The 16988-nt window shown below is 30.9% G+C and overlaps 1 protein-coding gene across 5 annotated transcripts in view; it reads right to left on the reverse strand.

Moving 5' to 3' along the window:
- Positions 1-16988, reverse strand: part of LOC143197307 (agrin) — a 507226-nt gene that overhangs the window by 42287 nt on the left and 447951 nt on the right. The gene's annotated exons all lie outside the window — the stretch shown is intronic.

The following is a 16988-nucleotide window of genomic DNA, read 5'->3' on the forward strand; positions in this document are numbered from 1 at the left end:
CTATATGAAATCATCAATTGTAAGCAAACAGGACACAGAGTGAATTAGAAACAAATATAGGGGCTCTAACGGCAGTCCACTAAGAGTGTTATCGAAGAGGTGGCAAACGAAGAGAATTAGATAGTTTAGTCTAGACTAGTTTTTATCATTAACACATTTAATTCAATGTGGCTTACGTTATGTGTATAGTCTAATTAAGTCCAGAAAAATATTTAACTGACTTTACCATAGACAATATATGGCTGAGTTTGTTAAAATAGTGGGGAGTTTTCTGGAGCAATTACACTAAACCTAACTAAGCCACTATACTGTGACTATTTGATGTTTCCAATCCAGAGCCCCTTCTAATAAAATTCGGATTCGTGTTAAACAAGCAATAATAATATATTTTATCTGCTGATTTAGAATACACGAGGCATATACTAATTTCAGTGAATTGATGTGGCTTGGTGCATTTCACTGCTGGTCAGTAATCAAACTAAGGCCGCGACTGACGATGCCCTCTTGTTATACTTAATTAGACTGATACTGCTGATGATTTATTATGTATCCATAAATTAACTATTACTAAAATTGTTATGTTACCTCATAATAGTTGCATGTACCAACATATTACACAAATTCCGAGAATATAATCGACAGCCTCGCGGATGCTACAACTATCTGGGTAGAGAGAGAAGTATAGAAGTCAACCTGAGTAAGAACATAAACCAAAAAGGATGACGGCTATTTACAACTTCAGTCATTAGGAAATTGCACATATACAGCTTCGTATCTAAATTATGATTGTAGCGTAAATAAATTTTAACATAAAGGTAATAAGACGAATTCGAAAAAACTTGGTCTAAAATACCTTACCAAAATGACAAACATGTCGATTTGAATAAAAATTGTTGAGGTGTATATATTTACGAAAACCAGCGTCATATAGTCTAGAATAAAAACTAATTCTTATTTTTCTGTGTTTAAAGTTTTTTTATGTAAAAAGTTTAATAATTTTGAATCTAGATAGAAAATATTATTATGCATTTTTATAGTTGAATTATTAAATTTGCAAGAATATATACATATTAAAATCAAGCAAATTCCTTGAAAAATATCTCAGCAATTTTCCAGAAGGAATCATATTTCATAAATTAAAATTAAAATTTCTCGCAATTTTTAGCTTCTAATTTGTTTCCTAATAAGAAGAAAGGGAAAAAACGACCCGCTTTTAAACAGTTGGCCTTTTTGAATTTTAAAAATCGCCTCTCAATTTGTATTCCCATCTCTACTTTTGATTTTCCTTTAAACGGTTAAGATGTCCCAAGTTTTTAGATGTTGTTTTCACGAATAATTTCGTCGGATATATAAGTAAAAAGTCTGTTTATTATTTTACGCTTTTACTCTAAGTGCTTCTGCACGATTTGTGGGTTTAAATTTTTGATTATGGGCTTTATTTTTTTAACGGAAATTGATGGGATTACGATTTTGTTTGTAATAAAACATTCAGATAATTGATTGTGTGTTATAAATCTACGAAGAGAAAAAAGCCTACTCAAATGTGTTCTTAAACTTAGTCCAAAATTTAGTATGAGCGATATTGAACATATCAGCCAGAATATTTGGAGGTAAGAAGAACCTCATTCATTACTAGGAAATACAGGAAATGTACCACAATGCAGTGTATTAAAGCCAATCTTTTATATACTCGATATACTAATCTGCAAATAGAAAATGCTACCATGGAATGACTCTACGACGCTTGTCATTGGAGACAATCAATCATAAGATTGGAATAACAGGTCAATTGAAAAGTCCCCGGTCTACTATAGTAAATCACATTTTTTGGCAAAATTAGTTTTTTTATTCAACGTAACTCCCTTCAAGGGCGATACACTAATTATAGCGACTCTCCAACTTTTCGATACCATTTTTGTAGTACGATTTATCCTTTGCTTAAAAATAGGCCCGAGTTTCGGGGATCACCTCTTCATTCGACGAAAATTTCTTCCCAGCGAGCATTTTGTAGAGACCTGAGAACAGGACAACAGTCGCTGGGAGTCAGATCTGGAGAATACGGTGGATGAGGAAGCAATTCGAAGCCCAATTCATGGATTTTTGCAATCGTTTTCACTGACTTGTGACACGGTGCATTGTCTTGGTGAAGCAGTACTGTCATTTCGAATGCGGCCGTTTTCAGCGATTTCCTCCTTCAAAGGGTCCAATAACGCTATGTAATAGTCGCTGTTGATCACATATCGACGCAACAGCTGGGGTTTATTACACTTGATCATCTTCAAACACTGTTTCGAATCATCAACTCGTCGTTGTTTTAGTTGAGCTGGCGTGGCACCCACTTTACACATAACTTTCTCATACCCAAATATTCGTGAATAATATGATGTACAGGTTCAGTTGATATATTTAGAGTTTTATTTAGGGAGAAATATGTTTTAGGCATCTGCATGAATTTTGAGTCATTATCGCTTCGATTTCCTAGAGTTATCGAGAGAAACGGATATACTATAAATTTAGGAAAATATTTTCCATCATTTTCTACAACTTATCATGGGTATATTATATCCATATAACAATGTTGGTTTGGCAACGTTATAATCGTTGATACATTTTAGCACTTCGAACATTAGAATTTCGAACTCGTGTGCCAACCTAGGAATGTAACATAGATCTGAATAAGAGTTAATTTGACGACTACATGCTGAGGAAACTCCTTTCTTTTGCCTGGCTATAAATGAGATCATGTCACTGAAACGGGTCAAAATGGAATTTCTGTTTAATTAGCTGTTAAACTGTTTGAAAGTTGTTTGAGAGCTTGTGGTGGAATTTCATCCAACAAGTCTCGAAATTGACTACCTGACAGAGCAGCATCACCATGAGCTTCTAGAAGCGTTTATTGAGTTTTGGTAGCAGGTTTCTTTAAATCAAACAATACAACTATCGCTCAGGTTATTAGAAGATTCGAAGAAGACATGAGAGACTCCATTATCATGTTAGCACCAAAGTTTTACAAGTATGACGCAGACTATAAAATCGGCTAATTTGGTTTTGTGTAGTATAGTGGAGACTATTTTACAGAAACAATAATCATAGCAGCGCATGAGGTCTACTATTACTATTATGTTTGTTAAGTATATTTTCTGATCTTTATTTACTTTAATTAAAACTTTAATTATGAATGATCTGTTTCATTAATTATGATCAGAATTAAAAATTCAATTTATTAATAATTGGCAAATGTTCTAAATTTACTCAAATTCTCAGTCTTTTATATTAATTTAGTCAAAAAAATATAACACGTAAACATTGTGCTGTTGTTTATTATGAATTCCTTCTATCGGGCCAAACTGTTATAAAAGATATTATATTGAGTTTTATTCGTCGTTTTTGAAGCTACTCGTCTCAAGAAGCCAGAATTATGGACCGACAATGTTTAGTTTTTTATTACGAAAGTGCGTCTTGATATAAATGGTTAGTTCTTCGAGACATCTTTAAAGAAAGAAGGATGAGAAAAATATAGCTCCATTGAACTTATGATTATATTTAATTCCAAAAAATCATCTCGAGTTTATCGTTTTCAGTCAATTTTAGAATAAAGCCTAATTGGCGGAAGTACTATAATCATAAAACATCATCAACGAAATACCAGGTTGGTCGAGGAGATCGCCACTAACTGTTAATGTATAATAGGAAATCGACACCTTAAGGAATTCATCACCGTGCAAAAGAAGCCAGACGTTAGCAACTTCAACAATGAATTTTGCATCTGTAGTGTACTCATAGAAGATATGTCTTAAATAGAAGATTGTCCTAATCGCCTAAATGTATTAAAATTTTTTGAAAGCGACATTACCGTCAATGACGATATAGCTGACAAGGTGCTGTTCTAGTAGGAAAACATTACATGCGCTACAGCACACACCAAGGTTATCTCATATGTTCACTACAAATTCAAATAAAATAAATAATTTCGTTAATAACTCATACATACTTTATTAAATTAATATCAATATCGACTCGAATTTATAGAATAACCCAATATAAAACAATATTGATAGAATATTGTCGTTTATCATATTTATATTCTTACCACGTAATTATTTCTTATTTATAATATTTATATCACATATATATTTCTAAAATTTCTCATTTAGGCCTTTCGCTGTTGAACTAATCATGGATTATCGTTGCTTCATATTCCAAGAAATATTAATTTTTTCTAATTTGTTATTCTTACTGACTGATGTTAAGATTATCCTGTCTGTTACTGAAATGATGAAAATTATTATTCTATATTAGATCATACAAATATTCAACGCCGATGTGTTTATTTTTCAGTTTGTGACAGTGTTTATTATAAAAAAAATTATTGTCAAAATTATTTAAGAAAACGAATAATTTCTACACATGCTAAAATGTTGAATATGATTACATTACACTATGAATGATGAATTACATTTCATATATGTAAAACTACCTATTTTGTTCATGCTATCTACATTCAATAATAAATACTACGTATGAGTGACAAGACATAATATGCAATTGTACAAGTCAACAAAACAAATTATCTAAATATGATTTTACAAGTAAACGTTAAGGAAATGTTTTGCCAACCATAATATCTGTTTTACTGCAAAATTTTTCTAAAAACTATATCCATAGATATATTGTACCTAACTCTAGGATATTCTAGTAGAAAGTGGTATTTGCAGACATACGTACATTGTAGAAAGTTGTTATATAGGTGTACGAATCCATTTAGAAATACTAGGATTGCGAATTGATTTCAAGAACTGAGAGAAATAGTAAAAGTTGTATCCCTTGGCTTTACCTCTCATTATATGTTATTACACTATTGTAAGTTTAAAATTGTTTTTTAGTTCCATTAAATTATCACCCAAGAAGAGATCATTTTTGGGAAGTTTTAATTGTCTCCCATTTTATTATTTGGCTTGCTCTTTTGGTTTAATGAAAGGCCTGTAAGATCATTAATTCGAAACTTAAACAAAATAAAATAGTTAAATATAACACAGTTATGAAAATCTACCCATATATTTATTCAAAATCAGTATTTTATTGGTTGCTCATTTAGTTACCCAATATCTTGAAGCAAATATGTTTTCAATCGCAATTCACAATCACTTTGTTGATAGATAATATCAGACAGGTCGTTTGTTTTAATGAAAAAAAGTTAAAAGGTTTTAAATGTTTACACTAATTACACTATCCAATGAAAACCCCAATATTTCGTACATACAAACACCCTATCGATTTTCATCAGTTGAATTTAGAATTAATTATAAAAAGTACTGATTAGTTCTAGTTTTACAGATACAAATGAAATTTGCTATTTTGTATATAGTTTTAGTGACGGTAAAATTCGTTTTTCAATGTTGGTACTCTTGTAACTGTCAAAATACAAATAATTCAGCTGTTAGCCAGCATAATGCTTTTGTTGTAGTTGATGCAAAATACTACTCAGGTGGTTAGACAACTTCTATAATAATATCCTTAATTAGGATAAAACATAACCCTACTAATTAATTTTCTCCACGTCTATCTTGATTTTTTCCATGTATCTATCGAACACGGAGAAAGTTTTTTAGAGTTGTAATGAAGGAATATTTGTGGTTCACTGAAGTTAAATGAACTGAGGTAACTTACAAGAGAAAAACGAAAGGTCACTTAGTACAATTTTTTTCAGCAAACTATTAAATCTTTTTCATTACATTACTAAGGATTAACTTATAAAATGTAGAAATTATTCAGTTGTTTGAACTACCTACCTTAGAAAAATGTATATTAAAGAATCCTAAATATATAGTGTCTGTTAAAAAAACATATAATTGAAGAATAACTGTAGTATAATGAAATTTTTAGCATCATTTAAACAGACCTATACTTTGAATATCAGTTTTTTACTTATTTTTTTTTACTTCATACTTTGTCATTAATTAAAACAATTAAGAATTTTGTGAAAGAACTATTCGAAATTTTAAGAACGAAGAAACTTAGCATAATTAAATTCTCATACAGCCAAAATACCTGAACAAAATTGACAAAAATTTAACTCTGCCCCGAACTTGGAAATTCCGTTCCGTTTTTGTTAAATAATTAACTTGCAAAAACCCTTTTATTTTGTTTAATATCAGCGAATTATGTCCGTTATCGCGTTTGGCATTTTCCGCTGAATATTTTCAATCTGGAAAAATATGTATCAAGCGTTCAAATTAAATTTTCGCCATCTGTTCAATAAAAAAATGACAAAATAAGTTCCTAGCTTAGAATAATTATGATTTCTATAAGGTAAATTGCTTCAAAGCAAAGCATAATTAAATCATAACGTACGCCGGCTTGGTGGCGCAGTGGTAAAGGCGATAGGACAGTCCCCCTAGTGTTGCTATAGCCGCGGGTTCGAATCCTGCTGGTGCATGGTCGTAAATTTATGTCTGTGTTTAAAATTTGTGAATGTTCTAGGCAAGAGTGTAACGCCGGTAACCAGGTTGGGTAAGACCGGATGCCTTTTGGGATGATTTCTAAAGTTGGTCACCTGCCAGTCGGTAGGTTTTAATGCTGAGGACCGTGGTTCGGAGCCCCCGTTGAACTGTGGGTCCAGTCCAGATAAACCCATATTTGGTAAAAGGAGTCTTTAAAATATATTTAAAAAAGTCATAACGTAAGATCAAGATTAAGTATGTAACAAGCTGATGTCGATACTATACTGTACTGTGTCGATGACTAACAAACTTAAGCTATATTTAGATGAGAACAAACGATAATGTAGTGTAATTTTGCGAACAATATTGTAAATTGATGTTGAAATGATCTTGTTTAAATTATATTAGATTCATCCGAGAGTATTGTCTGTTTAGTCGTTCCAAAAATTCACCACTTCTTTCCCTACAATTTTTCTTTGTTGAAGAAATTACATATTCCATAACATTGGCATAACATTATCTTTAGAATTAATTTAAAGAGTCAACTTACTTCTTAAAAAACAACGTGAAGACAAGAAAAGAGGTTGGCGTTGGATTGGCAATTGTGTCGCAGTTACCCGAAGCATTTCCTGACATAGTTATGTGGAGCTCGGGCAAATCGTTATTCAAACCACCAAAGATGAATCGAAAGTGTTCGAAGTCCTCAAGCCATAAACTGTTAGGAAAGAAAATAGGAAAAGTCCTAGTTTGTATATTCCTGGCAGACTTATCACAGTTCGGGATATAAGGTCACCAAGGGTGGACTGATGTTACTGTAAAATAACATCGGCTATTGAGATTTGGATCGAAGCTTGCAGTTCCGAGTGTATAGACATATCACCCGTAGAATATTGTAATTTGCTGCCCAGATAGGATAAAGATTATGGACATCACTTTGGACGTTTGTTTGGGAGAGATGTGTCATAAAATAAACAGACATATTGTTCGCACTCAAAAACAAAAATAACGAGTGTTATAAACTGCAATCTACTCTAGAAGAAAAATTAATATTCAAGCTACTATCTGAACTGACTAAAAAGTGTTATAGTAGCTTTTCCTGAGAAACCTGCCATCAATGGCTATTAAAACGATTTCAAACTCGCCATACCAACTCCGAAAGTACGGAATAGCCATACAAAATAATTAACCTATTTAAAGATAAATAATAATAATTGCCATCAACAGTTACTACATATATCTTTTAGTACGCAGTATTATTTTATGAATTGAAATTTTAAAGATATCTACATATTTCATATTTAAGGAAATATGATATATATATATATATATATATATATATATATATATATATATATATATATATATTATTTAGAATCCTAACTTGGGATTGGGAAAATTATTGTAGCCTCCAAAGCACAACTACTATATGCTGTGTAAACTACATGTCTTACTATACTTGATTTGATCAGTTCAACACAAGTGTGTTTTGCGATTTTTAAAAATTTGTTGAAAATTGCGAAAATTTCATCAAAAATCCTTACGAAGTGGTTACTATTCATGCTAGAGGTCGAAAATTGCCATTGCCATTGTTTGAGAGAGAAATTTGCGATATATGGAAGTGCTTCTATCCTGATAACACACCATCTCATTAGAATTTCTAGTCAAAAACTCAAAAAATACCACCGAGTAACGACTATATTTACCTCAGATGGCTTCAATCTGATTCTAAAACTGTTCTGTCTTTCTAAAACTCAAACAGGCTCTGCAGGTACGCATTTTCAAACGATGTTATCTTTCATAGATTTTCAAAAGTGATATTTACGACAACGACGAGGAATCAATTTCAGAAAATACATTTGTAATGTATGTAAAAATGTACAAAAAAGTTTTTGACAATAATTATACTTCAGAATAAGGGTGTTATTTTACCAATTCCAGTTCATTTTTATGGAAGGTATATCTATTCTAATATCTGATCATTGATTTTTGATTTTTGATTTAAATGTCTCCTCACTGTTATTTCGGTGTATTTAATTCCCTATTTAAAATATCATCAAAAAACAACATTAAAAGTATTGTGTCAGGATTAGTTCATTTAATATAATTTGTCCGTAGATTCCTTCTACGTTTTTTAGGACGTCCACCAGGAAGGACCAGCCGGAATATTAACATTAAGTTATATCTGTTTAAAATAGCAGATTTAATATTTTTCTGGTAGATTTTGCAAGACTTTTGCAACATTTGAGTGAACTATATTATATAGCATATTCACTTTGTCGTTTTATATACGTTTGATTGTCTATTAATATTCAGACCAAATGCACCAACTGGAATAGTGTTCAGTGATTTATTTAATCTGTTGAATAATTCATAATTATCAGATAATAGTAGACGATTTTAATCATGGATATTTGCACACCACGTTGATATATATATATATATATATATATATATATATATATATATATATATATATATATATATATCCTCAATTACTCCGATTTTCTGCGCCAGGGCTTTTTAATCCCCTTAAAGAGTATAAAATAGAGTATAAGCACTTATTATACATAACATTCAATAATTGCTAATTGCTACCTTAAAGATTCAAAATACACTGTGATATCAAACGCTCATAAACAGGTGAAAATATTTCGAACCGGGCAAAGTGAACAAAACATTTGATGCTATCGATATAATCTAGATAATTAGTTTACGTACATTTCTGAAATATATTTCAGCCTCAAATTCGGAACAGTATTGCGCTCTATATATTTGGTTAGTTTGTACTGTAGTTAGACATTGTTAGGAAATGTCAGAAACATTTTAGACTTTATGTTATTAATCAGTTTTAAACAAGAGCAAATATCGAGCTAATCAAACCCGTTAGGAACATTATAGCGGAACTGAAAATGACATAGATTCAATTTAAATTTACTGGCAGAGAAGCTAACACTAAAATCTATGACGGGTGTACGAGGTATAACAATATTGTTTTAATATAGACATAGCTTAAAAATAACCGACCAGTAATAATATTTTATTTTTACAACTTTACATCTGTTTAGTGTTATTCATTTTAATTAATTAATTAACATTAATTTATTGCCATTTGTTAATTGTAATTAACCGTGTCTACAAGAAGAGCGACAGTAACGTTGTTTGTGACGATTTGTCTTTTGCCATAAGCATATATGTATCGAAATTACTAAAAATTTTGTAGTTTGGATGTTTTTTAAGAAGTAAATAATTTTATTTAAATATTTATTTCTTATGTACATATTTATATATTAACATATGTAAATTACGAAACAAAACTGTTTATATCAAATAGCTGCTAATATTTTTTAACATTTTTGATTATATTTTAACAAGTTTGTAATTTTTTATTTTCGTAAATTTCATAATAAATGTTCAATAATGTTGCAAAAAGGACAAAAAATGTGTTGTTATATTTACTATTTTTGCAGAAGCTTACAAAATATGATAATTACTGCCGTTTTTGCTTCAGTCTACATGATATATAGTCTATCCGAAATAGCAGGGAACTCACATCATCAAAGTATAACGTATATCCTATAGCAGCCTATATTACAGACAATTGTACCAGACAATATTTTCCTTCGTATTTTATTGTTAAAAAAAGGTTACTCAAGCAAGTTTCTGTAAAATTCTTAAAAACACTAGTGATAATGAAAGGTAGTGATAATAAAAACTGAAATGTATATAGACATAGCAGTAATAAACCTTAGAAACAATATACAGGTGGCAGCATATTCCGCGACTCCTAACAGTGAAACATTTCCAAGAATAAATACACATGTATCATGTACAATACAGAAAAAGATAGCAGAAAAAAGAAAATTACGACGGAATTTGCAACAGCAAAGGACTGAAGAGAATTAAAGAAAATTTAATAGGGCAATAAAAGAGCTGAAAGAACTAACCCAAATTAAACAAAACCAAGGCCTTCAAGATTAACACTAAAAAAGCTCCTATTTATGACTTAATTATGGGTAAAATGTTAAAAGAAATATCAGAAAAGGGTATAAAACTATTAACATTTATATTTAATGTTATGCTATGAATTAATTACTTCCCTAGTATCTTGAAAGTAGCTAAAATATTAATGATTCTTAAACCAGAAAAAATACCAGAAGATGTGACCTCCTACCGACCTATAAGTTTATTATCGATAATCTCGAAAGCTTTCGAGAAATTATACATAAAGAAGCTAAACTATATAATAGAAAAAAGAAAAATTATTCCAGAATATCACTTTCGCTTTCGCAATAAGCATGGGACTATAGAAAAAGTGCATAGACTTGTAAACAAAATAAACACTGACCTAAAAGATATTGTTCGGCCGCTTTTCTAAACATATCTCATGCTTTGACAAAGTATGACATACGAGCTTGCAGGTTAAACTAAAGAAACTTCTCCCTCATCCGGACTATCGGTTGCTAAACTCGTATCTCTGATAGACATTTTATTGTAAATCAAGGCGATGAACATACCGAATTAAATCCCATATATTCAGGAGTTCCGCAAGATAGTGTACTGGGTCCAGTGCTGTATCTTCTGTATACGGCCGATCTGCCCACCACAAAAATAACTACTGTGGAAACATACTCAGACGACACAGCAATCTTAGCATTACATGAAGATCCAGTCACAGCATCAACAAACCTACAAACCCACCTGGAGCAAATACAATTATGGTTGAAGACATGGCGCATTAAAGCCAATGAAACAAAATCCATGCATGTAACGTTTACCCTGCGTAGAAGAACATATCCACCAGTCAATCAATCATCATCAACTCCCCCAAGCAGAGCATGTTAAATATCTTGGTACGCACTTAGCTCAACGCCTAACCTGAAAGAAGCTCATACTCTCTAAACGGAAACAACTGGGACTTAAATTTTATCAAATGTATTTGCTCATCGGGCGCAAATCCAAGTTATCATTAGATAACAAGGTATTGCTGTATGAGTCTATACTCAAGCCCGTTTGGTCATATGGAATCCAACTATGGGGTACCGCTAGCAAATCTAATATGTCCATCATTCAACGGTTCCAAAATAAGATGTTGCGTGCCATTATTGATGCTCCGTACTATATTTCAAATAAAGTGATACAACGCGATATTCCTCTAGAACATATAACGAGTGTAATTCAACTTTTTTGTGTGAAGTACTTCGAAAGAGTGTCGATGCATCCCAATGTACTCGCTAATCAGCTAAATATGCGACATGATAGTGAAGTGTGTAGACTAAAACGTTTGAGACCACCTGATCTGATTACTGGACATATGTAGACTTTAGAATAAGCTTTAAAATAAGACTAATTAATTAAGATAATATTCAGCTTAAAGGTTTTCAAAATAAGACGTTACCAACACTAAAACGAAATTTCTCCTTAAGGTATTCACTTATAATTTAGTGGTAGAAGATCGGACATATAATATAAATTACTTAAGAGCTATGACCATAATAAAAATGTCCATAATACATGTTTTGAATATTACATGCTTTTTCCCTCAAAACTCATAAATCATAACATAATAAATTATGTATGTTTTTATTAGCTAAGGGCATTACAAAGGCATTAGGAAGGGCAGTTAAATTATATTGGATTGGCAAGAAAATAATTTCGGTTTTCATTAAAATTTTTCGGAAATCTGATTCTTCTATTTGCTTCTTTAATAAAGTCATTGAAGCTAAATATTATTTGGATCTTAATTCAAATGGATTTGGATTATACTCATTCTATAGTAGAACGTTTATTAAAGTTGATTATAAAGGAACAGCAGACGAAGAAGAAAGACGAAGGTGATTTGATGCGCATATTTTCTATCAAAATCACAAACATGCTAAAAGTGCTGCTGAGAGTTATTGAGTTCAGGTGCTGTTGGAAATTTTAGATACATCATCGATCAAAACTTTCGGTGTAGTTGACAAATAACAGGCTAGGTTAACCGACAATTATTGTAGATAAGAAATTTAAGACAAATATCTATATATTAAATGTTCCGATCTATTACTCTATTTTATGTACAGTTGACTGTTGGTTAGAATAATGCAGTCTGTATTAACTATTGGAGCGCAAACCGTCAATATTTCTGTTTTTTGCAGGATTAATAAAATCTGTTGCGATATTTAAGTGCAAAGCTGTTTTATTCCCTGTACCGTTTACTCTTTTTAGTCCTTTAAACCCTTTTTATCTGTAACTTTATAAATTATTAGAGAATTTATTGGAAATATTAATTTATATAAATAATCAAATATATTATATTGAAATTATGAATATATGATATTATATATACTAAAATTATATGATTTTTTTAAAATGAGTATTTGGGATATCATTTGACTTTCTAAACGCTGTACTGCCAATTATATATTCAACACAATCAACCTATCGAGCACCTTCGTAAATGTTTACTGCTTCCCCAAATAAAATTGTATTGAAAGAATGAAAGAATAAACTACAAAAACGGAGACTAAAACCACTACAAAAAAAACTATTAACAAAGAAAATTAAAAACCTAATAACTCCTATTTAAACATTATACAAACTCATCATCTGAATCAGTTAGTCTGCATAATATTTACGAATGACGATAATAGAGTATGTTGATGAAGATTGCATGTGTATATGATTCGTTGTCAATGTGGTAATCAGCCGAGTCATAGTAACTCGTGGAGACTGGGCAGATGCTCAATATTCGGGAATTTACTTGGGCGAATGTTTTTTAAATATTTATATTATTCAGTTATTGTAAATGGTCTCATCCTGTACTCTTGAACAATGGAAACCAGTGTTTTTATGACTGTAACCCTCTTTTTGTGGGGATTTTCAATCTTCATGTTAATAGGATTAATTTAGTGTTTAGAGATAGACAATACCACAAATATGAGTACACAATTTTGGACAAATTCTTTCGAATTTTATTACATAAATAGTCTTTCCAATAAAACAGTCAATACACGTCACAGTCGGAACATGTAACCGAATCAGTCTATACATTTCGATTTGTGTTGGTAGTGGTCAAGACTCTTGTCATACTTCTGAAAAATTAGGTATTCAAAATGTTAATGATAATAATTAGAAGTTATAATTTGGAAAACGTTGTTTTGGGGCTCTCTAATCAGTTAGTTTGAATGGGATCGAGATAATGGGACCCCCTCTTGCCAGTAAATTGCGTTTCAGAGTTAAGTATTGATACTCTTAAGTATCAACTTATTGCAGTTTTAATAGAAATATTTTTGAGCTTATTGCAGCCGAACGAATACTAATATAAGCATTGAGAGCGAGTGCATACAAAGTGCGGTACAATACAAAGCGGGTGACGAATCAAAACCACCTTGTTGTTAGTGCTAATCTAGATTAAAATTATGAAATATATGCGTGTACTTTTTTCGATATAAACATCATAAGTTGATACAATTATTTTCCAGAATAATGTTAGTCTGGAAAGTATCTATAGAAAACTTTGGGATATGCAACTCTTTGAAGGATGTAAGTCATCTCTTTATACACTCTCAGAAAACAAAGGGTATAAATGGTGTACAGATAACCCATGAAGAGGTCTTATGGAACTTTAAGATATTGCTGTTAAAAGAATACCATTTTTTAAAAGCATATCATAAAATTAAAGAAGATTAATATTTTAATTTATTTATCTAGATGAAGCATGGATAGTTTACATTAGCAAAACGATAATAAAGAGTGTAAAGAACACGAAAGTGGATGGACAAAGGTAAAAGTTAGAATAAGGTTTTATTTGGTTTTGTTGGTCATGATATTTTTTAATAATTCATTAGTGTAGTAATGTTTATGGTGGAAACAGGCATGGTTTTATTCCTTGAGCTGAGTTAGTGTTTGACCAGTGTACATATATATTAAATTTTTGTGTTTTATATAATTTACGTTTATTTGTGGAAACAAGCTTGAAAAAAGATCAGTGACTGGATGAAACATTTTTGTTGTGGGCTGGTGCTGAAATTAATAACACAGTGTGATAACAACGGAACCAACTAAAGATGAATATATAATTAATATAGGATAACTGTAGAAAATCTTATTGTAGAGTTTAAAAGATTTGTCCGTAATGTAATATATTTCGAATTTATTAAATAATAACTGTTTTATAGATATAGAAAATGTGTTAGAGAAAATAACGTTATTAAATCTAATTTTATGGAAAAAGTGTACAAATGCAGTAACAAAAGGATTAAGGAATATAATGATATTAATATGACCATAACAAGGGAAGACAGGACCGAAGGAAATAAGAACTAAACGTAAAAAGGTAAATATGCTTTCTAATGGAGTAAGGGTATACCACAACAGAAAAAGTGCCTAAAAATCTACCTAATCCTCACCACCTATGGGTGAGGAAATGACTTCAATGTAAATATAGTGACAGAAAGTAATGTGGCTGTTTAATTAACCGTAGTTTAAGTCCTTCAATAATATGTGCATTAGAACTATTATAATGTTAAAATAAGTTATATTTTATGAGGTTATTTTTGTTTCATTGTTTTATTGAAATTAGTAGTTTGTTGTAAGAGTCAAAAACTACTGAAACAATTAGTGAGCTTACGGTTATTGTCATTGCTTGTTTGTAACAAAGTTCTGCATAGTTTAAAGAAATATATTCCATTAAGAGAAATCGGTTTCGTAGAAACTGATGATGTAGTCAATAAAAATCGATATTTTGTTTAGATAATTATTTAATATTACCACTAAAGTATTTAGTTGAATTAAAGTTATACGTTTTATATTCAGTGTGTTTTTTGATGTCACTTTGTATAACACAATATTATTAAAAATTATTCTAGTTGTGTCTGTGACACACCACTTTTTTTCTATATTTCAAGTAATATATTATACTTGCCATTTTATTCTTACTGTTGGAATCAATTACTTTAAATGCCACGTGTAATGTTGTAATCAATTCACCTATATCAAGGTGAATAGATTTCATCGTTTTAAAAATCCCTTTGAAAAAGGTAATTTCTACCCTAAATGTATTTTTGTACCTCGAAACTGGGGAAAAAAGAGCGAAGAATAATGAAGAAAGGGAGACTACCGAGCAAAAATTGGTCATTCCCTTAGACGTCCGATAATTTTTTTCTAATAGAAAAGCTGAACAGGCAGAAAAAGGAAATGAGAACAAGTATTTCCACTCGTGTAGAAGTTGAAGAATTTGTGTGCATTTTTCAACACACCCCATACGAAATTTCGAACAGTTGAAAACAAATGGTGGGGAAATCTTTGAAACTTCTCTCTGCTTGTCAATCGATAAGCTTAACATTTTAAAATCTTATTTCCAATTCGCCTGTGAATAGAAATGTCTGAAACGGAGTGGGTGTATCCCCTTTCCTGTTACTCATGAATCGTTTAATATGGTTTTTATCAATTTGAAGATGTTAATTCACGATATATTTTTCGATATTCGCAAATAAATCCCTTCGTGTTTTGTTTATTTGATCCCGCTTGAAATAATATCCAGTGAAAATATTATTTGGATTAAATATATTGTCCGTTTTTGTGAAATTAAAATCGCTAAAATAATATTATTTTCATTATCCTCATATTTAATATTAATTTATATCATTTGTACATTATTTCGAAAAGAGTTTTTGTGGCTGAGTATCTTATTATATTCTGAAAATTATTATTTAGAAGGACGTAGTATATTTGGTACTAGTTATATGTTAATTAATTTTTTTAAAGTTATCATTACATTATCCAATAGATTTTTGTGTATTTCGAGTTCTTTTTTTTCTTGTGACATGCTCCTTTCGGCGAATTTTTGCCATTCCAAGATACTTAGCACTGTTGCTGTATTGAAGAATTATTCATATTTATTGGTATATGAATAGTTTGGTTGTAGGCGAATTCAATATGCACTGATTTACTCTCGTTGACTTTATTCTCCCTGTCTGGATCCACTTATTTTTCTCATTACTTGTGTGTTTCTGTTTTCTGGTTGTTTCTTCGGTATTTGTCTCCGACAGCAAGTATCGCAGTGTCATCAGCAAATGTAACCATTTTCTATTTGTGGTATATTGCATGAATAGAGTACTTAAAGAGCAGAACCCAAAACACTGTCCTGCGATACACCTTTTTTTTTTCATAGTTGAGATTTATTGAGATTTAGGAGCTTAAGAGTTCAATGTGTTGCTTCGGTTACATTTTATGGAGTCCACATATTCGTTTCTTATGCTAAACTTTCCCAAAGGCTTACGCTACGTCCAAGAATACGTCTACTACGTCCAAATGTCTGTAATTCTATATACGTGATCAGTTATTACTTTTCTATCTATGATTGGTTAACCTCTTTCAAATGCTTTGGATATTACAGGTCACATTGAAATAGGTCGTTAAAATTTTACTTCATTTAATAGCTTTCCAGGTATCAAATCTTATTCCAATGTCAAAATAGAACGGAATATAGCAGGATGGTAGATAAAGAACTATACATTTTTTCAATAAGGGAGGAAGTTGATAGCGTCAGCCTGCGGAAGTCAAACTGTC

This window comes from Rhynchophorus ferrugineus, unplaced genomic scaffold (assembly GCF_030347505.1).
Source record: "Rhynchophorus ferrugineus isolate W39M unplaced genomic scaffold, kcgeb_rfMv2 rfM5, whole genome shotgun sequence".
NCBI lineage: Eukaryota > Metazoa > Arthropoda > Insecta > Coleoptera > Curculionidae > Rhynchophorus > Rhynchophorus ferrugineus.